Genomic DNA, 26,323 nt, shown 5'->3' on the forward strand with positions numbered 1-26,323 from the left:
TTCTTCTATGTTTGTTGGACGTTTATGGAGACCAAACAGTGGATGTGAGATGATGGGTGGTGCGTTTCAGCAGTGGTGACAGCAACAGAGGATCACCTCTGCTGGTGAGGACTTTTATGAACACAGCATGTAGGCTCTTGTTCATCGCTGGTGAAAATGCATAGCTAATGGTGGGGACTGTGTTGAAAAATAGTGCATATTTTATCTCTAGTATCTTCAGAGATCATATTGACTACCTTGTCTAACTACAGATATTTATTCATAATGAAAACTGTCAATATTTATTCATATTTAATAAACATCCTTTGAAAGCAGAGATTTTCTTGTTCAACAATATCAAGTAGTTTCCCCCTTGGGTAAAAGAGGGCTCTCTGCTACTGAAATGAGGCATTTCTGTGCTGCATCACAATATGAATCTTCCCAGTCCAGTCACCTGTCTCCATCCTAGCTCTTCTTCTGAGGAATGCATAAAATCATCTGAGATGGAAAAAAATAGACCAACCCATCAGCCCTTGGCTAGAAGTTGATTATTTCCAGGAGTAAGATCATCCACTAGGGAACTTTTTCCTGGTTATTTTAGGTAGATTTGGGAAATTTCTCATGATGCACTTGGAATCCTAGTCTTTGGCAAGCTCTCCTGCTTCAAACCTCCTCTGACTTAAGACAAGAACAAGAATTAAAATATTCCCCCAAAGCTTAAAGAAGTTATTGTATTTCCAGGACAATTCAATAGGCCTTAAGCACTAATACAAGCTCACAAATACCACCAGCATACCTCGTGCACTGTTTTTTAGCACAGGTATGGCAAACTGAGTAGAAACTGTGTACCTTCACTTTATTGTATCCAAATGTAAGAACAAAATTCACATGAAGGCTTATTCCTAGGATTAATAAACATATGGAACTGCAGAGCTGGGAGCACTAGGTCAGGAGCAAATTTATGTCATTGAGCCAATGAAAGTTGACTAGGTAATGTGGGTGCTGCATTTGAACTGTTGAGAAGGTTCCTTCTTTCCACTGCTGATTAGCGGTTGACCGTGGTTAGAAACTGCATTAATAGTAAGATGTGAAGATGACCTGTCAAGACAGTCTGCCCCCTAAGCCAGCACAGGGAGTTATTAATAGACCCTCAGGGGTCCCTGCTCAAGAACTTATCAAATCCAGAGCCAAATCCCAAAGCAGCTTTAAGGAAAAGCAAAGAGTCATTAAGTATGTTCTCTCCTCTCCCCGCTACCTTGGAGTATAGATCTGATGACTAGGATTTATTGCCTTAACTATTCCAGACATAAAGACCACAGCCACTGAGGAACAGTGTTAAACAGTTAAAGGTCTATGGGCAAATCTGTGGAAATTCATGACACGAACTATTTCTTGCAGAGTCTGAAGAAAGAAAAAAGAAACTTGCCCTTTGACCCTCAGCAGACGTCCACTTCTGAAATAAGGAAGGAATCTCTAACTACAGTCGGTTCAAAAACTGGACAGAACATCATGAAATGTGAGTCTTTCAGACATTCCCAAAATCATCTCTCTGCAAACACCTGGGAAGTACTCCCTGAGTAACACATTGCTTCAAACCCTTAGTGCCTCCTTTCGCAGCCTCTGTGGTGGGTGCTTCTTTTCTCTGTGAGCCTATGATCTGAACAGGTTCCCAGGATGCACCTTAAGAGATCAGTTACGAATATTTATAATGATACAAATAAAACAAATAATTCAGTAGGACCATCAGAATTAAAGTAAGATTTCTCCGGCTGTTTGTTGTTGCTGTTGTTGTTTTTGAGAAGTTATGTTCCCTTTTGAAATGTGACACAGCATTCATTTAACAATATGCTTAATTCTATTTCTAGAAGAGACAGGAGATGTATACTTATTTGTGTATTAGAGGCTACCAAGCACAGCTTCTGTCTTATCTCGAACATCTAATACATCATCTCTGGACATGGCTTAGCCATAGGAATTCCAATCAGTTTTCATCTGCTTGGTGTCACCCAAAAATGAGATGTAAGCCTTTCCTACTTCGACTACGTTTCCATCACCAGAATTATGAGACTAGAAAAACTTCTTAAACATCTTCAGTGTGCAAGCAACAAAACTTTGTCATCTTCTCTTTCCAGATCTAATTGTTTATCAGTATTTCTTGGCTTTGCAGTCTATAATCAGTCTAAATACTTCAGGGGGTTTGGACTAAACAGCAGTACAAATGTCATCCATCAGTATAGACTTTTTGGCAGGAGTTAAACTAGATTCATGCCAGACACATAGATAGACACAAGTAAGCAAAAATATGGAAAAAAAACCCATCAGTTTATGTAGAAGTATGCAGTGTAATGATTTTATAAACTCATCAAATGCTGATCAAAAAGCTTACCATGAAGATTAAAATTCTTAGTTTCTCACATAAACTTAATTTCCTACCTAATTTCTTACATAACCATATTCTTAGTTTCTTCTGTATTTTTGCAGAAATGAAATAAAGCACAAGTATTTTTTTCTAAAAAACTATTCTTAACCTTTTGAAACCTTAGCAGGAATGGTTCCCTTTCTATCCACTGGCAAAGCAAATGTGCATTTTTAGTGCCCAGGGAGCTCACTACTTTATAAAACTTTCTGCAACCATGGTTGCTAACTAGCTATTAAAATAAATGCAGAAGGTAATATTACCTCTGGAGGGAAGTATTGTTTTCTTTGGTATTGGAATAGGTAGAAAATGGTTAAAAATCCTGAATGTTTTTCCCCAACATTTCACATTCTGTGTGTTCAAATTTTGATATATAATTAATATGTCCCCATTTCAGAAATATCAGCTAGTTTAAACAGTAATGGAGACGCATGTGGAGTGAGGTAAATGAATTCTGGAACAAATTAATTTCAATAGCACTGATTAAAGAATATTTCTATATTCTTTGCTGGTCTAATTAATTAAGCAAACGATTTTTCTGCATTGTATTTGCTCATCTGTCAGTGACTTACATACAACGCGTCTACCAAGGTATTATGCAATAGGACACAGCAACAGTACAGATGAGTAAATCTGACTGATAATTTACTCAAAAATCTAATTAATCACAAACAATGATAACTGTATCTAGCAGAAGAAATGCTTACTTTTTTTTACATATGCAAAACTTCCAGTATTCCTTTTTACAGAGACAAGAAATGTTGCAACTCTTTTCTTCAATTCATCTTTTTCTGAGTATTAGAGAACCTCATCCTTTAATGGCTTACACCATTATCTTGTTGTTAACCTTTACAAAGTTAATTCTTCACAAAGTTTTACAGTGTGCTTTCCAGAAAAAATAGTGCTTGTCTTTAGCTTTTTTGTGAGTTCTAGGCAGAAAACTTCAAGAGCAGTCAGAGATGTTTGCAGTAATGGCCAACTAAACTGTCATCTGACCTAGAAATAGAACTTCTTGAATCACATACACAAGTGAATGGCTTAATTTCCTATGACATCTGCAGTTACATCTGGACATTTCCCTTTGGTCCATCTGTATTTGGTAGTCCTTCAGTGTGTTTAATCTGCTCCAAGAATGCCAGATAGCTACTGATCATCAGAATCCCACATGCCTACATTTTCTCTTCCTTTGAAGGGAGATAGGTCCTGGCAATTCTTTTAAGAAATGTTAAATAGTGGATCCCAAGTCTCTATCTCAGGTCAATGCAGTTCACCCCTGGCTTGAGAGGTAGACTTTAATCTCGTGCTTCTGTGTGCTACATCCCACCTGTGACTATGGGGCAGGAGTTTGTGAAAATGAGATTGTCAACCAGGAAACAAAAACTTTTAAAATTTCACTGGTTCAAAGCCAGTTTCATAGTTCTTCCCCATATTATGACATACAGCAGCAGAGAAAGTATGAAGTTTCTAAAATTCAGATTAAATGGTCTTGTATCAGCATCACCAGGAACTTCAAATGTGTCATATAACTGTATCATACTACATTAACCTTCCTGCAATTGCCATTTGTTGCCTTTTTACTCATGGCAGACCTGAATTGCCTGTCATCTTTCTTTAGGAGGTCTTTTAGTGATGTTAAAGATTCTATGAGGGAAGTTGCACTCCAGACAAGCTGTATCACTGTCCTGGATATTCTTTGCTCAGTGTGGTTCTCTGGGGGCTGCATCTCTTGTGACTGCTTCTGGTGACGGTTGCTATTTCTGCATAGATGAGCATCACAGCTCAACTGAGAAAATGTGACCAACATACCTACAACTGCAGTCCTGCATTTTTAATAGCATCCTCCTGGTGCCTTAAAATAACGTTGTTTCACATATTGCTTTTGGGATTCCTATCAAAAATCCTGTGGATGAAATTACTGGAAGTAATGCTTGCCAGAGCTCCATTACAAAAAAAATAAAATAAAAATATTTCAATAAGAATATTCACAGAGAGCAAATTCTGTATCTAAATGCAAGTTTTCACCCTAGCCATATCTGTAGCCTCAGTACACTCTGTAAGGGAGCAGAAAACCCTCTGTACTCTTTGCATGAAATTGAAGAAACACAGAACAAGGTTGGGCGGGGGGGGGGGGTGTCAGAAGGGTTCATATGCATGCAGTGAGAAGTCTGAAGAACTAGAAGAGATTTTTTCAGAAATGATTCTGCAAGTCAGTTGAGGAGAAAGTAAAGAAAAATCACAATTTGTGGTGAACAATCCCAGAAGTCAGAAAGGTTTCACTGTGTAATTGATTTGTGCAAATTGTTCTCTTGCTTCTACAACTGTGTTGTGCCTTAAAAGGATCTCTTCTTTCTGACTACTGAGGTACTGATGGGATATTTTTCTCAGCTTTGCTCCTGCTTTGGACTGAAAGAACTGACTCAGTAGAGGTGAGTCAGTTCTGCTCTGCCATTTTGGAGAGAGGACTTGGCCAACTTCTCCTTTAGGCACACAATGATTCATAGCAAAATTCCTAGTGAGCTCAACTAGATGAGAATAGGCTGCTTTTCTGCCTTGTATAATTCATCACATGCTTGTGTGTATGTAGCTTTCTGCCTGGCTTCTCAGTCAATGAATTAAATTATAAGCCCACAGATTTAGGCAGGGATTGTATATAGTGGCATGCAGAAGACAACAAGCACAGCCCCTGTCTCCTTAGGGCACATTGTGTTCAATTCTTTCTGAACCTCCACCCTTCACTGTGTGCTTCAGTTCATGCTACTGTTGTCTTGGAAAGGAGGAGCAGCTCTGCAGAATGTCTTCTGCATGATGCAGCTATGCATTATTAATACATTTGCACTTAAGATGCTGGCTTTTTGAGTAGGCCCCTTTGTTACTGTGTCCAGAGATTTCAAAATTGCTTAATTAGTGCCAGAAAGACCTTCCTTTTTCACTTGAAGTGTGTTCTTAAGTCAGGATTTCCATGTGGTTCAGTCTTGCTGTATGATTTACCCCAGCAAAGCCGCTGGGAGTAAGTGCTGAGCTGAAATGGGAAGTGTCCTTCCTTGGAAACAATTTCCTTTTCTCATCCCTGTTCTGGTTCTTTCATCTGAGCAGGATGTCTTGTTACAGGCAGAGTCTGTCAGAAAAGGACTATTTCTGGCCAATGGGACCTGCCCAGGCACATTCCTGTAAGTCTTTATGTATCAGAACACTGCTATTCCAAGTGCTCATCTAAATGACTGCAAAAATGTTCTTTCTTGTTTTTTGGAATGTCCTTTCTGTGTTGAGGACTCTGTAGTTGAACACCTTCCTGTAATCCTTCTTCACTGTTATGTTGCCCTATTCATAGTAAAAGCATTCTTTCACTCCTTGTTCTTTCACTTCACCTGCTGAAAGTGGGGATGCAATACGAAAAAATGTTCTTCCTACCCAAGTGAAATGAAACTGAAATGTTATGAGAAATACAACTAATAAAGAGTTGTTTTCTTAATGTAAGAACTATCATTTTTCTGTAACAAAGACCTTAAAGCTGGTATTTTTCTGATGAATTTTCATAGGAATTTTTCTGATGAAGATCCCCATTGACCTAGCAGCAGCCTTAATAGGTACCAGCCCTGCTGCACGTTTATTCAGTTCCTCTGTCCTGGTGACTGTGAGCCAGCCCAGGAGACAAAGCTCCATAACATTTAATTGTAGCTTGTGCTGCTGGGTTGCTTGTCTTGAGCAAAGCAGTAAACCACAAGACACAATCTTCAGAATGACTGGGACTTAGTTTCCTTTCTGTCTGTCTCGTAAACCCATTCATCTGAGCAACTGCTTACAACCATGAATGTGGCATTCACAAATCCCACCTCACACTGAGATCTCATCTCTTCTGGTGATGCCCTTTTTCTAGTCTACCACTTTCATTCTGTCTCATGACTTCAGCTGTGAGGCAGTAATTTAACCCCCCATCTGGCACTATTAATTTGCACCGATAACTTCATGACTCTTCTAAAATAGGCTTCTATTTCTAACACACTTGAAAAGGATGTCTTTTTTAGGCTTTCTAATAAAAACAGAAGTCTTCTCTGTGCTTTGTGATATTCCATACAGTATATTCCATACAGTAGTTTGCTGCTTTTTTTTTTTTTTTTTTTTTAATGCAAGTGCTGCAGAACAAGTGCTTGTCTCATATAATGCAGTAAATAGCTAGGAGCCACTAATGTTTTGCTCAGCTTTTGTCTCTGAAACACGAAGTTGATGATAGTGGAAAACTTGATTAAATTTTGAAGGCTTTCTGACTTCTTGTGGAAAGTAGATAGTTTTGAGAAATTGATTCTCAAAACTTGGTTGCAGGCATGAATGTCTGGAGATCAGCTGTATGCACAACAGCACACCTTTTGGAGGTGCCACCACAAAAACAGGCTAGACCATAGACAGAAGCTAAAAAAAATTGAAATCTGTAAACAGCTCTGGAGTCCCACATTCAGTACTTGAAGGTTTAATCTCCCAGCATCAAAGAATTTGTCCTGGCCATTGGCTCAGCGTTTTATCACTTCACCTGCCAGGCTGCGGAACCTTTTAAAGCTTTGCTTGTAATCTCTTAAGTGCAAGAAAAGGCTTTCTGGGTGCAAAGAAGAAACAGAAATATTACAATGAGATCCTTACTCAGAAAGAATGGAGCTCTCAAGAATATGAGTGGTACTGAGGAAGCCAAGTATTATTCCATAAAGATACAGGAGTAACCATGGGAAAATCAAAGTAGGGCAGCAGCAGAGCTTCTTATCAATCTAAATAGCAATTTAATAGCAATTTAATTTTCAAGCATGTAGTTGCATCCACAATGAAAAACTTACTGGATTTTGCTGTTTGACTAAAAACCATATATGGTGACTTTCTCTACCACTGGCAATTCTTGATATCAGGACTGGATAACTTTGTGTTACTGGAGAAGCAGTTAATCTGGGAAAGCCCTTTAGCCTGTAGGATGTTCTTTTTTTATAGGGGGTTCAGCTCACTGATGGGTAACCTGTTCTGACCTCCTAGTCGATGAATCTGGCAAAGAAGGAGGACTGATGTTGCTGCCTGCTGTCAGGAGACAGTCAGCTCTTCATCTCCAACCTGCACTCTTTCCCTGCTTGTCCCTTTGTGTTATGGGTGGCCCGTGCTGAACAAAGTCCCCTCTGTTTGTAGCAGCACTGACATCTCTGCCCAGAATGGGGCTGTTAGGTGCCACACTACTTGCTGATAGTGCTGTTCAATATGGTCTAGAGAAATGAAGATAAGGTTGAGTGACAAAAATTTGTTTCCATCACCGAATCTCCCTCTGGCTTCCCTGACTCTGCTTGTGATAAAGCTGTAAAACCAAGGTAGGCTCTGTACAAATTACTGTGTCTGAAGGAAACTAGATTTTTATTCAAGTTTCTGCTGTGCTTTGACCATGTAAACCATATCCAGGTCATAAACTCTTTCCTTGCATCTCCCTCTCCTGGGTGTGTGGTTTTTCCCACAGCATTTAGGAAAGACAGAGAGAGCAGAAAGCTAAGGGAGAGGTGAGGTAGGATGGGGAAGAGACTCCTAGACCCACAACAAACAAAAAGATAGCAGATTTACTGAGGCTTCCAGAGGACAAGAGGTGCTGCTAGGCTCTTCTGTCACATGCTACCATCTATCAGCCTACTTAACACTGTGACATTAAGCGCCCTGGGTGCTAATCTGGGAATTGGGATACTACCATAGCTAACCATGGTCTTATGATGCCTGCAGCTCCCTTGCATTCTTATTTGTCAACTTCTTCGAAATGCACACCAGTTATTGTTTAACAGGCTCAGAAAATAATCTTCAGAGTCTACAAGTTGCTCCAAGAGCATTTTGTACAATTTAGAACAGTTAATTAAGAAAAAAGGAACTAGACAATGCAATGATTTAAAAATACCTTGTTAATATTGAAAATTGGAGGTATGCAGATGGCCCTTCTGTTTGTTATGTTAAAAAAAAAGTGGGCTAGAGCATTTTAAATTATAGTCAGTGCATTCTTGATACCTCGAGGGTTTTTTCCACTGTCTCTTTCTTGATGTGCTCAACTCTAAAATGAACTGAACTGACGAGCCTACACCACTGCAGAGAGCCATCCAAGCTTTTTTTCCTCTCTCTCTCTCTTTTTTTTTTTTCTTAATAAGGAAAACCTCTTATGAAAATTAAACTTGAGGGGACTTGCTGCTTTATCTGGTCTAGTGTCTTGTGACCACAACAAGTATGTCATACAATCCTCTTCATGAATTAATCAACAGCCATCTTAAACCATTTGCTGCCATTGATTGGCCTTTCCATCTCTACTACTTTTGTAGATAAAAGATGTCTTTTAACAAGAAATGCAAAAATGGGTGCCCTATCTTAAGGGTATGTTTTTAATGGCAAAAACCTGTAGGCAATCCTTCAAAAGTTTAGGCAACCAACTGACATTTCCATACAACTGAGCAAATAAAACAAATGCTTCTCTGGGGAAAGAGGCTGTTAGAAATTGGTGGTGAATTCTGATTTAATTGGGTTCGTATACCTCAGTTTGTTTCTTAAGGGCTTCTCACATATTTGAGTGTCACTTAGGTGAATACTCTCTGGAAAAGCAAATGTTTGGCTGCAACAATCAAATATTCACAGAACATCTCTGGGTTGTATATTCAGTTGTCACACTGTAACTTTGGCACTGGTGCTGTAGCACTGCTCTCCTCTCTGCAGCTTAACACAGCTCTGGCAAACTCATGGCATTGTGCTGTGGCTGTCCATGAGAGTACAACCAAATGTGTGAACGTTACATTTACCTTCTGGTCTGAGGTTCCTTTCTCTTCTTGTTGTCATGAGTGTAAATTGAATACTCTGAGTCTATACGACACCTTTCTGCCAAGCTTCCCACAGATTTGAAGGGCACAGATCATGTGTAACACCCCCTTGAAGGCTAAGCAAACAGTATTCACCTACACTGGGACAATGTTGCATGTATTAACTTTTCAGTCACCAATCTCAGGCACTGGAGACTGCTATGCCCTAACATACATAAAAATATCCTTCCAAAGATAGGAGATACCTGTCTTGCACCTAAAGCTGTGGAATGCAAACAATGAGTTGCTTTAATCTCAACTCTTTCTTTTGTAGATGAAAGTAATTGAAGCACTTGACAAAGATTATATGTATTTAGTGTGTTATACTTGCAACCTGAATCCAGATATTCTGGGTGCAGACCCCTCTGCCTTAGTATCTAAACAAAATATCTGAAACTAAAATGACCATTACTGAGCATCTCTAGTCCATGTAAATTGTGATAGCTCTCTTACTGCTTTCTGCAAGAACAAATTGTTCCTAAGAGATGTCAGTGTCTAATAAATGGAGAACAGAAACTTCTCTCCTAATGGTTGGTCACCTATGGAGTGAGCACTGTTGAGCACAGGCAGACCTGAGCTCTGCCCATGTGTGTGTATGCAGAACGGAAGCATGCCAAGCAGGAACAGCAACTGGGCCGAATTAAATAGCAAGTCCCTCATGCCTACAGAAATGACAGCTTGTCTGAATCCCTTTAAGGTAAATGATGAGCTGTCTAAGAATGTGAATGAGAACCAGACTGAACCCAAAATACTAACATGGAGGGGAAAAAAGAGAACTTTAATTTGCATCTAAAGCGTGGCAAAGCTAATTTTTGTTCCTTTTCTTTTAAAAGATACTTAAATATGCATGGAAGACTTCTGTTTAAAAAAATAATCAGTGAATGGTAACACTATTTTGACAGATTAGCTCTTCTAAAGAATTGTACTTTTGTTTCATGACGTTTTTAGAGTAGCTGGAGAAAGTACATTTACCTCTGTGGGGCAGATCAATAAACTGGCATGTGTGCGGTTCCACTGTGAGCTATCATTTCCAAGAGAGGGGAAAATCCAAAATGAACAGTTGGCACATCTTCCAAATAGCTGGTTTGTATGAAAAACAATATTACATTTTCTGGTAAAACTGTATTGCAACCCAGAAACAGAGTTGGTCGCCTTGGGGAGGAGAGTAATTATAACATAAATAACTCATGACAAACGCCATAGCTGTGCTGTGACCAGAGCCTTTAGTTTTCAACCCACTCCATTCTAGTCTTCTATTCTTCTGACAGGCAAGTGGCTGTGAAAATGTTTGGAGATTTGCAGCCTGGGATATTTTAGTGAGAATATACAGATGAGAATATGTGAGAGATGGACGTGAGCAATGTAGAATTACAAGTTTGCCCTAACAATCATTCCATAGTGCCTTTGGATGTGCCCCTCCCTGCTAATTGGTAGCTTTTGAGTAAGAAATAGCAAATCTTGCAATAACTCTAAAAATCACATACATGAAGCATCCTTCTCTAACCATGGCCTGGCATATACATTTTAGTGATTAGTGCTGACACAGGCAGTGATAACTATCATTTTCCTTGTGAACTCTGCCAGTAAACTGGTACAATAACTCTGTTGTATTAAAAGCACAAGAAAAACTATAATGTATAAAAATGTATAAAAACAGTTCTCCTCTTTCTGTTTCAGAAATAGGTACAGCAAGACCTCTATGCCTTTGCTCTTTTATACTTCTATCAGTTATATAGCTGAATAGTCAAACAGTTAAAAATATTGCCTTAAAAGGCCTGGGGGAAGATGCTGATTTTCTTGTGTATTTATTGGAATGTAAGAAAACTTCCCACTACTTCCTGCTTGGGAAAAAAAAAAATGGATTACTTCTGCTAGGAAATGCAGCCTGTGAGATCAAGCTGCATTAATTCAACAGAAAATGCAGGTTTCATGTTGCAACACATTAATTTTCACAATTCTGCCGTGCACCTGGGAAAAACTGGGCTGTGTTTTTGGGTTTTATGCCATCACGAAGTTCTGCTGAAGTTGCATACCAGCAGAGTGCAGTAGAACCCAACTGAAATACAGCCAGAACATGCAGTATGCCTGCTCCACTGTTTTATCATTGCTTACCATCACTATTTGTGAGGCAGGAAACTACTTGAACCTTGAAGCTGTGAGAATCTGCAACAATAAGCCAGACTGGTACAAACAGGGCTTGGAGAAAAGATATTTTGAGTTACATCTGTTTCATGAAAAGACTGTTCCTTCAGCAAGTATACTGATTCCTGTTATAAAGTATGAATGGTGAGCCCCAGCTCAGCATCATCAGCCTGTAGTGTAACACAGCACTCAGTTATGCTAATGCACACCAATTGACAGTGTGGCCTGATAATAACTTAACTCTCATTTAAAAACAGAAATGGAGCGTTGTTAGCTTTTCCAAAAAAGAAAAAAGAAAAAAAAGAAAAAATCATTTTAAATAGCTGAATTGGCCAGCATTAGCTTTCAGCTTTCAGTTTTCAAAGGCCAGGAACAGCCATAATGAATTACATAATATTACTTTCTTCTCCTCCCTATGCTTGTATTGGAATTCAGCTTCCTCCAGTGAATAAGATGACAAAACTTCTCTCTCTTTAGAAAAAAGCAACTACTACAAAAATAACACATACACACAAAATAAAATAAAGGAAAAGGGCATAATGCAATGATTGAATTCTCTTTCAGAGGGGACATGTCTGCAGAGGGGATAGATCTTGCTTCCCTTTGAAAAAACAAAGCTGTTAAATGTTGTCTTTTGTTATAAGTCTCACAATATGATGTGCAAACTTTCTTCATGGACTGCAGGTCTAACCAATAGATGCCCACTGTTGGTTGTGGAGTGCTTTCCATACCCTGTACGCATCTCTATTGGCACACAGCCTGACTTGTGAGCTTACTCAGAGATTCATCCAAAGTCTAGCTCACCGCTGGAACTATTTTCCTTGATTTCAACTGACTCTGGATTAGAAGCCTTAAAATAATCAAAATCAAAAGTCTATGCTCATCTCCCATCCTGACAGCATCTTAATGCTTTGTCCAAGTCTGTGTTTCTTTCATCACAGTGCTCTTTAAAAGTAAGCAGAAGAGGACTGTAAGTGGGCATGACAGTGAGGCAAGAGAGGTAGAAATAGAAGTGCAAACAATGAAAGATGTGAAGGCAAAGATAAATTTCATTCTCCAGTAACACGGCAAATGAGCTAAACACTTCCTCTGGGCCATTCAAATCCACTAGCATTCAAAATATTTTTGAGTCTTGGAACATCAGCCACAGGGTCATCATAAAGCGGCAAGGAACGACTTGAAGCCTATCAAGTTGATATATGCTTGTTCTTGGTGGTAAGAACAAAGTGCTGGAAAATCCAGTGAGATGCACGACAGCTTATTAAAAATTATTGTTTGATGAGAGGCAGATTTTGCTGGTGGGAGTGTGTATCTGAGATAGTATTCGTGGAGGAAATAACAAAGGGGTGATAGGCAAGAAGCAGGAATATAACTTGTATGTTCTGGAGAAGTGCTTGTTGTAATGTGATGCAGAAGCTGAATCTGCAAGGTCAGTAAGGAAGGAAGCCAGAGTTTATCTAAGCTAAGGGCACAGATATCAGTAAAGGCTCAAAAATGATGAGCTAAAAGAAATAAGCTATTCTTTGACAGCTGATGTTCCTGGCAAACTGTATCCAGCTCTCCCAGGAGTAGATATATGAGCCCTGGTGCCTGCTCCAAAGCCCAGCCTCCTAGAGGTAATTGTGATCTGCCTGAGACTTGCATTCTGCTGCAGTTCTCAAACACATTATTCTTCTCTCTGTTAGATGCTCTAAAAAGCTTCAACAATTATACTCTTACAGACTACCTGGCACTTACCCAGCCCAAAGGTGACTGCGTTTCTAGCAGTGGAGGAAACTTCAGATACAGAAAAATGTACTTATTCCAGCAAAGGCCATAAAGTGAGTTTACATTTGTTGTGGTTTTAAGTGACTTAAACCCTAGAAGTCTGAAATAAATGTGTATGTGTTTTAATATGTTCAATTGAAAGTCCTGTGATTATATTATAGTTATGAGAAATTCGGGAAAAAATATCAGAAAGAAAAAAAGAAAGTATGGTTGTGTAACAAACCAAGGTAAACTCATTTTCTTTCTTCCTAAGCTTTTTTACATTCCTGAGAGGAGGAACTGTTAAGAGATGGAGTTCTCCATTCTGCCATATACTTTCCATTTTACCTCGAATGTTGCAACATATACAGAGACTATAGCACTGTGACACAAAAGCCTAAAAATTGCTGAAGTTGTTAATACTGACAGGAGAGCATGTTGATTAGTTACCTTGTACAGTTACAGCAGTGCAAGCATTAGGTATAGACTACACTTTAGTTGTTTTAGTAATTTAATCTCACTATTTGTTGCTATGTTGCTAACCTGTATGGAGATGAATGAAAAGCGTTCTGTTGACCTGAAAAGCAGCTTCCACCTCCAATGCAGTAAATCTGCAAACTGGAGCTGTTTCACTAGATGTACTAAAGGGTACTTTATTTTTCTGCCCTCATGAGTTCAGTGGACACAGAATGCGGTCCTTAGTGCTCTTGGATATCTCACTTTGATTTCCTAGCTAGCTGTAGAAATATAGTTAAACTGTGTTATTTGGGGTTGCTGTTTAGCTGCATTTTGTTTTGTAACATGCTCAGTTATTTCCAGTCCTCCTGACTTCAGTGGGAGCCTCAAGCTCTTGCTTTAGTAAATCAGGCCTTCTTATACCTTTGCTTTGGTCACTTCTGCTGTCTCTTTGGCACTCGTCCTAGGAATCAAACTCTTCAGCAGTGACTTCCTTGCCAATCCCTTATGCACTATGCAGAAGCAACAGAAAACCAATGCCACTTTTTCCTAGACTGGTATCTTTGGCCATGATTCAGCGACATGCAGGGATATGGGGGGCCGATTCTGCAGCTGTATCCCCTGAAGCTCTCATCTCCCAGACGGCCCCATTCCCTCCCCTGTAGCCCATAGAGGTGGCTGCCTCCAGACCAGCCTTGTCTTGTCATGATCTATGGAACTCAGAGCTAGGATGGAGCAGGGAGGAGAGGGACAGGCATGTCCTTGTGGATGCGGCAGCCAGGGATGGCAGTAGCTTGGAGGATTGTTCTACCATCCCCAGGCTTCACTACAGACCGGTCTCTCCATCCCCACCCCCTCCCCCCCACCCCCTTTCCAGCTGGAAATGAAACCAGCAGCAATTACTCAAGCCAAGCACGTAAATCTGGCAGATCCCGCGGCCCTCATTTGACGCAGCTACGCAGTGCAATGTCTGGACGCCCAACCCACTCCCCTCTTCCCCTCTTGTTTATTTGCCCTGCAGAAAACAGCAAAGTTACCAACTTTGCCAGCAGTGAGCTGTACCAAGAGGAGAAGGAAAACGGGGTGCCAGGGAGCAGGAAGATCAGGGAGAAAGGATCAGCAGGGACAGGGAAGCCGGGGCCAAGAGTGCAAGGTGGGTTTGGCTGCATTGCATGAGGAGCTGAGCTGCCCTGGCTCAAGGCTGCAGAGCATCTGGGGCCGATCCTCTGTGGGTGCGGGGATGCCCTAGGGGCTGCTGCTGGTCCGGAGGGACCCCACAGACGAGGTGTTACATAATTCCCATTTCACTTGCACCAGTGCCCTTCCACCAGCGGGCCGGGTGGGAGACAGGCTGAAGTGCTAAATGCCGCTTAATTTCAAGAACTGAAGCTTACTATTTTTATTTATTTATTTATTTTAATTTCGACCGCTTTGCACTCCGACTTGCCGAGGAATCCCGCAAAACCCTAACTGTTTCAGCCTGAGGTCCCGTCCCGGAAGGAGCGAGCAGCACAGTTGTCAGTACGTTTCCCGTGCGGCAGGGCAGGGGCTGCCTGGGGCTGGCGGCCGGGGGTGGTGCGGAGCCGCAGGGCGCTGCAGCGCGCCCGCCTCCGCCTGCACCAGGGCTCCGCGCCCGGGGCGCCGTGGCGCTCTCCGCGGTGCTGAAGACAGACGCTGTCCGCGGTGCTGAACCGCCTCGCGTTCCCGCAGAGCCGCAGTACTCTCTGCCGACCTCCCCCCGGCCTCCGTCCGCGGTGCCGAAGCGCCGCCGCAGCCCTGCGCGGTGCGGCGCGGGAAGGGCGCTGCAGTGCCCTGGGCGGCTGCAGCCCTGCGCAGCAGTCGAGCAGAGAGCCCGCAGCACCCTGCTCCCGGTCCGGGTTAGAAATGCGCTTCTCGCCCTTCTCCTCCGGCTTCCTGCCGCCTTCGAGCGAGCCCGATACAGCGGAAACACAGAGCTCGGCTCCCTGCCTTGGTTCCAGCCGGCGATAAGGCTGGCGGCAGCATTACGCCCCTCTCCTCGACTTCCTCCATCCCTGTAGCAACCCAGATACAGGAGACAAAACGCCGAGCGGGTCCCTCTTTTAACAAATTCTTTTATCGTTTCATTTTCGTTAATACGGCCCCCTCCCCTTGCGCAGTTGGTGGCCCGGTGGTCTCTCGCCCTTACCTCGGCTTGTGCAGAGCTCTGCCGGGCCGCCTTGGCGGAGTCGGTGGCTCGATGCCGCAGCTGGGAAGCAAGGACAGCCGCTGCTGACCTCCTCGGGTCTCCTTCTTCAACGGACCGAGAGCCGTGCCCTCATCAAAGATGGCCGTCCGCTCCTACGTCAGCAGCTTTTAATAGCCCTCCCTGGCGGGGGGGGGGGGGGGGTGGGAGCGGGGGGAGGCGGGAGCGGGCGGGGGGCAGAGCGGGCCGGGCGGGCGGGCTTGAGTCATCGCCGCCGCCGCCGCCCGCTCCGCTCTCCTCGCCCCGCCGACAAGCGGCCCCGCCGGCCCTCTGCCGAGGCTGGGGGTCGGGGGCTGAACCGCCCGGGGAGGGGGGGAAGGGGGCCCGCTGCAGCAGCATGCCTCCGCCAAAGGGGTGGTCCGAAGAGGGTATCCCTCTGAAGTCCCCGGTACTCCATATATGGCCAATCTACGTGGGCTTCTATTTTTATGTGTGAATTCTTCCTTCTCTCCCTCTTTTTATGTTTCAGAGCATCCTGCCACGGGTCTGAGTGTGTTAATCTGATTATTCCCCTTCTCCTCCCCCCTGAAATAAGAGCAGGCAAATGCAAGGAAATCCACAGATAAGGACATGTGCTGTAACCGATCATTTGAGAGACAGGTTTAGAAAAAGAGAGAATGAAAAAAAAAAAAAAAAAAAACCCTCACCAAAAGCCTAGGCATGTACGTGCAAACATACAGCAGAGAGAGAACAGACCACTGCTGCCAAGGAGGAAAGCAATGATTCTGTTCTGGGAAAAAGCTTGGCTTATTTATCATGGATTAATTAAAATATTTGTTCAGAGCTTACCTAATTTGGAGCAAATGGAGCTGTCTGTAGTGTGATATTTAATGGGGAGGAAATCCTCTCATTTGTTACAAAACATCTTTCTGTAAAAGGTATCTCTTAGCAGAGATTTTAATGAAGGATGGGGATTGCATCTGAAATGCGACACTCTTTCATAACCTCAGTTATCCCTTCCCTTTCATTCCACAAGCCTGCGCACGTTCGTGTATGGAACCATCCAGACCTACCCACGAGCAGAGGTGCCTCCGTCTGAGCCTCTCTTGTGAGCAATCACTGAGCACTGGCTATGCTTAACTCTGACACCACGCTAATGGCTTTTCTAAATAGTCTGCAGATGACAGAGAGTCGAAACATCAGTCCCATATTAGTGCTAATTCTACGCTAATCATTATGATTTTTTTCCCTTATTGCCATGGCAGGGAAAACCGGAAGAGGGGGAAGGCTCTGCAGCTGTATTTTGGAGCACGTTTGTCTCGTGTTGTGGTTGTATGGGGGTGGGAGAGAGAAGGGGAGGGGAGGGGAGGTGCGGGGGGAAGGAGAAAGAACTGCGGTGGTTCCTCCTCCCCTGCTCTGTAGTTCCCCACAGAAAAACGTGACTGTAGATCATGCTTTGCAATTCTCACCCTCTCCTACGAAAATATGTCCTTCAGTCTCGTTTGGAAGGAAGCAGTCAAAAGTTTGCTAAATATACAACAAAGGAATTCTCAGGGAAGAGGGGCTCCCTGCTGCAGTAAAGTATCTGATGAGCTGTGCACACGAAAACCGCAGGGAAGGAGAGAACCTGTAAGATTTAAGAGCTGTAAAGACAGACAAGCAGAGTGAGATCAACGCAGTGCAGACAGCCCCCCTTCTAGGTGAGGGATCTGGATCAGCAGCCTGAGCAGGACATGGATTTAGCATCATAAATGACAGTGTGGAAAGGCAAACCTTTTCTGCTCAGCTCATACATGGGTTAACAGTAGCCAGCATTTCAATTAGGTATGCACTGCAGAAGGCAAGAGGAATCCCAGTGTGTGTCTCGATCTGAAATCCAGGCAGTCCGTGCCCATGCATTGTGCTTTGCAAGTTCTCAGTACACACAGAAAGTTAAGAAAAAATTTTCAGACAGCTTGTCTGGTAGATGGTTTTGAAATGAAATACAATTTTTAAGAGAGCAATGCTAGTTCTTATTAATAATTCATAGTGACGGAAGATAAGGAAAGTGAGAGAGAAATTATAAACTGTTATTTTGACTAAGCCACCAGCACTGCAGAATCCTGGCTGAGTTTGGATTCAGCCAAATAACACTGTTGAGAAGAATTTCAGTTCATTGGATACCAGCGGGGATGAATTTTGCCTCTTGTGTCAAAAGCCTGTAAGGAAAATGCAGCAAAGGCAAAAAATAAGTAAATAAATAAATAACAGCATAACTTAGGGAAAGAATGCTCAGGAATGGTCAAAGGAAGACAGAAGAAGGAGGGGGCAGAAGGAGGGGTGGAAGTAGGTTTCTACTGAGAAAACTGAGTTCAATTTCAGATTAATTTTCAAGCTCTGCTGCAGCAGAAATCATGTATTCTAATAAAACAACATAAGGCAGAATCACTAAATAGACCATGAACATTGTCCATTAAGCTCAGTAGAAACAAATACCTCTCCTACAGTTGGTTTATGTTTTTTTTGTTTTTTGATTTTTTTTTTTTACTGAATAAGGGAGGAGATACCTTTTATGTTGCTCAGGAAGGTGTATGCCTCTATCCTGGGAGATGCAGGAGGGGCAGCCTTTTGCACCGCGGCACTAGGATTTCTGTTGCAATAAGCACTACTAAGCAATTTCAGCTTGTTCTCTAGCATCGTTTGGGGATGCTTTGTTTCTTAAAAAAAGGGGAGAAAGGGGGAAGGGGGGAGTTTATTGACTGTCTCTAATAGTATATAAACACTCACTTAATGCTGTGTGAAGGAGAGCTGTGAGAAGTGAAGCCTAAAAATGAAGTAGGAGGAGAGAGAAAACTCGAATTTGCTCTAAGAATGATTCAGCTCCCTCCTTATTATTCAGGCAAATATTCAGTAAGCTGAACAACTAGTATCTGTGGGCACAGCCTGTGGATAATGAGACAGGGAACATGTTTTGCTACATGAGGGTGGCATGAAGTGGGTTCCAGTGTTACCAGCCAGGAGCCAGAGTGGTGCAGAGCAGGCAGAGCCTGCAGCATGATAGCAGGGAGGAAATGACAGCCCATGTTTTGTCCACAAATTGAGGTTTGGTTGCAGACAGTAGAAGCTCTTCAACTGCTCACAGAATCACCTCCAGTCTCCAAAACATGAACCTGCATGCTGCAGAGCTGTGCTGTGAGGCAGAAAGCAAGCAAAACACCAAAATGCTGAATAGTACCACCAGGTCCTGGATGTTAATCCCTGGGCTCTCCCAGAGACAGTCATAATGCAGAGACTGCCTTGGTCACTTCCACATTCCCCAGGCATTTCCATTTTTTGTTAGCAGAGGGGGAAATACCTTGTGCTGCTCATCTGTGGTTCTAGTATGCGGATGGGAACTAGGACAGAAGGAGCAAAAAAAAAAGACAAGAGAAAAATATGCCTGCTTTGGCACTAAACATTTTATAGCCTGATTTCTGCATTTTCCCAGACTTGGATGCCCTGGCATTCCCTAGTCCCCGAAGGGCTGGGCAATTGGAGTCATTTGAGGATCAAGCCCCTTATGCTCAGATCCTAATTATTTTGTGGCATTTACTGCTGTTTATGTAACTACTGAATTTTGACCATCAGTGGCAGTTGCATGTATATACTCCAGGCAACTTCTGGTTAAATTTGAGGGAATAGCTAGGCCCAAGTTTACTTTATTTTTCCTGCATTTTCAGATCCTCTAGATACAGAAGTAATCTATGGGCTTTTCTAAGGACCTGGCTGTGATACAGTGCTCCAATTCAAGGCAAGCCAACATTCCTCTGAGACTTACGTTCAGAAAAAGAGAAACTTCTTAAAATAAGATTTTAACATAAACCCTCAGAGATGAGTCCCTGCTGATTTTCTGGTTACTCTCTTAGCTGTGCAGAGCCAGATCCCCAAAGTGTTTTGGTACCTGCCTTCCAACTAGCTTCTTGGCAGGCAACTAGGACTTAAATATTTGGAGAATCTGGGCTGCTTCTGCTGCCCCCACTTCCCCCAGCCTGGGCTGGGAACCTCCCCACTGCTTTGTAGTCTGCTTTGAGTCGCTTCCAGCAATGCCAATCTTTAACATCTCTTAACCAAAAGGAGAAATAGCCACAACATAATCGAATAACCGGGGATTATGGTTTAGCAAGGAGGTGTGACTGGTCTGGGGTCTCCAGGAGGCTTGCCAGTGGGGGTTTTAGGACAAGCTCAGCAAAGGAAGGCATGGGAAGCAGGTGAAAAGGAGACCACTGTCCTCAGGCTCAGAGGGATGAGCTGTAGACCCTCATATTACAGAAGGAAAATATCTCAGTCAGCTGAGTAGCTCTAACAAACACAGCTGAGAGGGCCAGTAGAGCCTTCCTTTACCTTTACTACTTTAGAGAGAAGTCTTAGCATGAGACTACACATTCAGAATCAACCCTTGCAGTACTGTGCTATCAGGAGGCATAATAAAGCCTTAACTTATTCTTGACATGGGAAGAAAGGCTCTGTGTAAGTTGCATCAGGCACAGAGAGACTGTCAGAGATATGGGATACAGAGGAAGAAGGACTAGACCCTTTGTACTGCATATTGTAGGCAAAAGTAGGTATGTACACAAGTGTGTCTGTCCATGTGACAGAGATGGTAAATAAGGGTTAAACTCCATTTTTCATTAATGCAATCTCTGCTGCTTTAATAAAATAAATCAAAGAGCTGTTTTTAACTCTACTTGATAACAACCTGTTAGAATGCTCTCCGAAATACTCCTGGTACTTTGTGGCACAATGTCCAGCGTCTCATCTTCCCTCTTGAACAACAGTGTGATTCGAGTTAAGATGCCTCAACTATCAAAGGAAAAATAATACTCCAGAAAATGTTCCTGTTCATGTGGTTTATGCTAGCAAGTTAATGCTGCTATGTGGCTGATGCATGGCATGTGGCACATGGCTTGTGTGACATAGCTTTGTAGCTTGCAGCACGTCTCACAGCATATGGCTCATGGCTTGTAGCATGTGACCTATATATATATATGACAGAATACGTATACTTAGTAGCCTGTATTATATATTGCACTCTGTATTATCTATTCTACAACAGAAGGAAGGGATGCCTTCCAAAGGGATCTGGACAAGCTTGAATTCTCCTCCTGTGCATTTGACCTTAACTTGGAAACCATTTCAAAAACTTATCTAAAAGCTGAATTGAAGGTAGAAGCCACTTAAAGGCATGAGTTTTTGCTTGATCACAAAATACCCACTAATCCTTCAGTTGCATTACTAGACATTATTGGAACTGGCCAGGTGAGGTCTGTTTGGGTAAAGCTATTGCCAAACAGGAGTTATGTCTAAGTTTAAGAAAAGAAGGAAGACACTAGGCACTTGGGGTCCAGGTCAGCCTGTCTCAGGTAATGGGCTGCAGAGCCAAACTCTCAAAACTTAGCTGCAACCAAACAAACAGCTGGAGTGGGGACCTCGAGCTCCTGGCAGTTGCAATGGATCAGTACCTCATGCATGTGCTGCTCTGCAGCATTGGAGGCATTTTATGCCTGTAGAAACAACAGAAACAAAGATGCAGGATAATAGTTTAAAAAAAAAATGGATCTTCAGATTTGTCCTTAGAAAGCTTCTTTAGTGCCCCATCACTCTTAAATTTCAGTCTGCTGAGTAGAACAGTTTAGTTTCTTTTGACTAATTTTTCTATGAGCTCAGATACACAGTAGTACAATACAGTTCCCTACATAATGTTGTGTGTATATTTCTTTTGATCACTAAGCTTTAAATGTGTGCAAATTAATGCACTGATTTTATCTATGCTTAAAACGTGGTTATACTTTTTGGGAATATTGCTTGCTTATAGGAAGCACCAGCTATTTAAAACTGTGAGCACACTTTCAGAACTGAGAAGTGCAATTCATTTTGTTTGTGGGCTTTGAAATCGATGGAACTCTGATAGGTTTAGCAAGTTGGCTGGTGATGAGAGTAGGGATAACCCTTCTTTTATGGTTATAATTGTCATCCATATAGTACATATGTTTATTACATTATGCATTGTAACAGTCAAAACTGGTACAGCACTACTGATTTTACATTAGTTATGCCTGGTTGTACTGAGTGAGGAAAAGCTGTTCTGAGGAATACGTGAAACCTCACAAACCCCAAAGCAAAAGACAAAACTGTAAAACAAACCAGAACACTCCTTCTGCCTCCAGATACTGATTGCCATCTAGAAGATAGACAGCTCTTGGGCTCACCTATAGAGTTTATCAGTTCAGGGCTATCTGTTGTCACATCAAATGATGAAAACCAAAGCGGATGAAGATCTGAAGATTCTCAGCTTAGTCTGATGTAAAGGCAAGAGCTGCCATAACAGATAATGCCAACAGGTCAGGTGATTTCCTGTGATTTCCTCTGACACCAGCACAGGTGGTACCACTTTTCTGGTCATTTACAAGGAGAAAGATCAGCTATTTCCATCTAGCCTCAACATGACTGCCACCCCCTTCTGGGGCGAGGCAGTCTCAGCTGGTGCAAAGTGGCCGAGATCATTTGGCCAGAATTTTTTTTATGCCTGGACTTTGCTCCATCTTCTATCAGAATGCTTTTCACTGCCCAGCTCCTGCCCTTGTACAATTAAGAATGGTGATAGAAGGGGTAGCCTCTTTTCTGTAGAGCTTCCGCTATGCAAGTTGTGTCCTAGAGGTTTGAACAAAAAAAGTGCTATGAGCAGAGAGTTTGTTCCTTTTCCTTGCTGTTTCCTTTCCTTAAAGTGTGTAGGAAGGTGTTGACTGTTAGTAGGTCTAGTTCCTGCTCTTCCTTTAAACTGGGTCACCACAATTTACCCTCCTACCTTCTGGAAGTTTTTTCCCTATTTCACCCTTTTGATGTTATCCTTCTGCAATTCTCCCTCTCTTCCCCTTCCCCCTATTTCTTCCTCATGCTAAAGGAGGAAGGAAAAGTGGGTCACTTCATAATTACTCCTCTCTATTTCAGAGAAGCCCAGAGGCATAAAACAGAACAAACAGGTAAGTGTCACCAATTCAGGGGAGCTTTAAAGATGTTTTCCTGTTGGCTGTCTCCTGGGCTTGCTTCATCTCCTCTTTTCCCTTTGCTTCCAAAACCCCAATGTAACAGCTAGTGCTGCTCTCTGCTTACATAGTTAAGATTCTAGTTGAGGCTAAATGACTCAGGAAGCTGGAAGTGAGGTTGTTGGATGACTTTCCTCTCCCTAAAATTTGTATTTTTGGCACAGTGGATTGACAAAACGTTACAAAGGGGGTGGCTTTACTTAAATATGCATAGGAGGGAATAGCAAAGCACTGTGCCTGAAATGGCTGCAAACTATTGCAACCTGTAGAAATAATCCATGTAAAAAGTAGATTTCCCACATTTAACAATATGTATCTGGCAGCTGTTGTTTGCCATACAACAGGACTTCAGATCACCCCAATTAAATGGCAAGAGAGATGTGCAATTCTGACAAGTGTGCAAATGCATGTTTTTTTAATGTTGGTGCAGATCCAGAGACTTGCGCCCATGAGACCTTGCTGTTTCAGAGCTACCAAAGCTACCACCTACTGCTTTCACTGAAAAATTTGATGCTAAGTCCTTCTGAGAATAAAGTCTGGCTCTAGATGTGGCTTCGGAGGACTCACAGAAGTATGGAATTCAGAAGCTGAGGGTTTGGACTGATGGGCCTAATCTGTTTTCTGAGATCTAGTGTACACAAACACTCTGCTGCTCTCTATTTGCTGTTTCTATGGATTAGATTAATTAATGCTGTTATACATGTCAGGCAGGGCTGCTGCTTCTTATGGAGCCCACAAGTGTTCACTGCACATCAGAACAAGTTTATTGTACATACCCAGTGGTTGGGTATCTCCTCTTGTTTTGATTTATCACTGTTCTGTGGAAGAAATGGTCCTTCCTGCTTGGTAAATTCTTTTGCCATTTACTGTGTAGAGTAGTGAAAGAGGCCAAGCTTTTGGAGGAGGGCAGTGACTTGAGTTTTACTCTTAGCCTCACTGTTGAGCCATTGTTGTACCATTCTGGAAAAGACATTTCCACTCTGAAAATCAGTTACTTGTGCTGAGAAAGCTCCCTTGTAAGGGCTAATCAGGACAGTGCATAATGTTGTTTTATAATATATCCTGCACTGTATTTTCCCTTTTTTAAATTGTCTCAGAGCTTCTGTTACCATTGCTTTTTTTTCTCCTCTCATTAAGTCTGTAAATATTTTTCTCTTAATCTGTTTACTATATATCTGGCCAGTGCTCAGTGCAGTGAGACTTGGTGCAGCCTCTATAACTTATCTCCCCAAGGAGAGCTCAGAAAGCAACAGGGCAATTGCCTGGAGAGGAAGTTTTGTTTGTTGGATGAAGGGAAGATGTAAGCTTGCTCGTTCTCTTGGAGACTCATTTGTTGTTAAGGGCTCTTGAGAACACCTATGTGTCTGTTTAATTTCCACCCAAAAGGGGATGACACCAGTAAAGCAACCAACTTGAGGAATGTAGAATCAATAAATATACAGATGTTATAATTAAAAAATATCCAAGAAAGTTAGGCAAGTAAGATTATTGCAACAGGAGGATAATAAATGAAAAATTTTACTAACATTGTAGGTCTACAATATTCTCCACAAAGAGTAATCTCCAGAAGAGATCCATCCTCGGTGGCAGTCAGCTCTTAAATGGGTGTAGGAGAGGTGCAGCCAGGCTCCACCCCTTCCTGCAGCACAGGTGAATTGCCTTCACCTGTGCTCCCATGGCTGAGTCATTGCTTGCCTCAGGTGGTCAATCAGAGGTTCAGGTCGTGATTCAGCAGTTCCCATACAAGGAGAAACAGCAGGTGTTCCTCTGGGTAATTATTTAACTTTCCAGCATTTGAATGCTCATTTGGAATGATTCAGGTCACTCAAAAGAGGACATATTTAATCTATGTAATAGGGCTGAGTTTTAAGACAGACCGAACAGATAATTAGGCTAAGAATTTAATTCTTGTTTCTTCACCTTTCATATACATAGAAGTAGGTTTAAATTACTCCTAGCAGTGATTTTCACCATGTTTTAAGGCCAAAATGTGTTTTATGCATCAAACAAAAAGACTTCCTGGGTACACAAGTTAATCTCTTAGTATACCTGAGTGTGATTGGAAAACATGATTGCTCTTTGGCTAGAACCTTAAATGAGAGCGGAAGCTGACCTGGAAACTTTGAGATTTATCTCAGTTTCATTTCTTTCCTACTTGTGTCCTGCAAAGACCTTTTTAAATGGAGAAACTCGCTGGAAATGGTATGTGAGGAGTTTATCTGCCAAGAAATTGCTAACTTCTTGGGTGTGGTAGCATACTGAATCATCTGAGGAGAAAGCTTTCATGTCTTCTGATCATGGTGTACTCTTCCAGTGTAAGAAAATAAGAAAGGAATGGGGAAAGTGGAGATCTGACCCAAAGTCCAAAAGACTTTTCCTGTGAACTTCAGTAAAAGTCTGTGGACAGCTGTGGACTGGGGGATGATACGAATTGCTGTCTAGTTGCTTATTGTTCTTTAGAAATTGTTTCCTGAGACAATAATGAAGGAAGATCCTTATTATTTGTTGACTATCAGAGTAACTCTCCTTAGGTCATGCTGAAACCTTTGTCTGTGTTTAAAAAAAAAAAAAAAAAAAAAAAAAAAAAAAAAAAAATCCTTTTTTAAGAGGACTCCCTCGGCCTCTATAGACCACAAATGAACATAGATAGGTGAATTTGCCCAGCATGTGATCCCTGTGAAACCTGTTGGAGCTTTTAATATGAGGCTCAGCTGCCTTCCCAGTTTCCATCAGTGCCTATAGCAGTGCTGCCTCTTGCCCTGTAGCAGGCCTGTGGCACCTACCTGCCAAAAAATGCTGTGTACCAAAAATGCTGTGAAAGATGTCCAGAGATCTGGGCTTCCTCATTCATCTCCCAGCACTTTTCCAAAGTAAAGGTGTGGAGCTAAAAGATGACTATTTAATTATGCCTTTTAGTTGTTAGTATAGTGTTGTTACTACAGCTGAAGCAGTTCCTATACCATCATTTGCAAGCAGTGCATTCTTCATAGCCAAGATGATTCAGGTAATGGGGAGATTAAAGTAGAGCATTGCCTCTGGTGCTTTCATTGCTTGCTGTAATGGGCTCAAGAGATGCTGTGGGCTGAGGAATTCTGTGCTAGAAGCAAGGCTGTCACTCTGGCTATGTGGCCAGGTAAAGGAGACAGCCTCCTTGTGTGCCTTTCTTCAGGCAACATGAGTTTTGCCAGAAGGTAAAGCGCTGGGAGAGGCAGGTTGGAAATGGAGCTGAGAGCACTTCTGCAGTAGTTGGTTTAGTGCAGGGACTGTGTTTCTGTGGCTGCTCTGGAAGAGAGGGGTAGCGTGGCCCCTTAGAGTGCTTCCAAGGCACAGCGAGCTGCAGAGGAGCCCCTTTCCCACTGCTTTGCTGGTCATGATCTAAATTCATGGTTTGCTATTTCTTTTCCTACATCTGGAAGCAGGAGGTTAAGCCTTTATTGTATCTCTGGTAGCTGTTTCCTTCTCCCTCCTAAAGGAAGGCCAAAAATGAAGGTTAATATATAGACTGCTTCTCAGCTGCTAGGTGATG

The 26,323-nt window shown here is 42.3% G+C and overlaps 2 protein-coding genes and 1 long non-coding RNA gene across 7 annotated transcripts in view; 2 read left to right on the forward strand and 1 right to left on the reverse strand.

Annotated features, from left to right (window-relative positions):
• Positions 1–15,902, reverse strand: part of SNAP25 (synaptosome associated protein 25) — a 63,896-nt gene extending 47,994 nt beyond the window's left edge. For both annotated transcript variants that reach the window (XM_031598079.2, XM_090134852.1), the window contains exon 1: positions 15,743–15,902. The gene's annotated coding sequence lies outside the window, so the exon portion shown is untranslated. The remainder of the gene's footprint in view (positions 1–15,742) is intronic.
• Positions 1–26,323, forward strand: part of PAK5 (p21 (RAC1) activated kinase 5) — a 323,333-nt gene that overhangs the window by 77,352 nt on the left and 219,658 nt on the right. For 3 of the 4 annotated variants that reach the window (XM_090134842.1, XM_090134845.1, XM_090134844.1), the window contains exon 3: positions 1,378–1,495. The gene's annotated coding sequence lies outside the window, so the exon portion shown is untranslated. Of the gene's footprint in view, positions 1–1,377; positions 1,496–14,596; positions 14,729–26,323 lie in introns of those variants that run through there. The other variant, XM_090134843.1, reaches the window with a different exon arrangement.
• On the forward strand, positions 22,025–24,430 carry LOC149918851 (uncharacterized). Its single transcript, XR_016464620.1, has 3 exons — positions 22,025–22,411; positions 22,703–22,734; positions 23,228–24,430. It is a non-coding gene; the product is annotated as an uncharacterized LOC149918851 (long non-coding RNA).

This window comes from Phasianus colchicus, chromosome 2 (genome assembly GCF_987193195.1).
Source record: "Phasianus colchicus chromosome 2, bPhaCol1.hap1.1, whole genome shotgun sequence".
NCBI classification, from domain to species: domain Eukaryota; kingdom Metazoa; phylum Chordata; class Aves; order Galliformes; family Phasianidae; genus Phasianus; species Phasianus colchicus.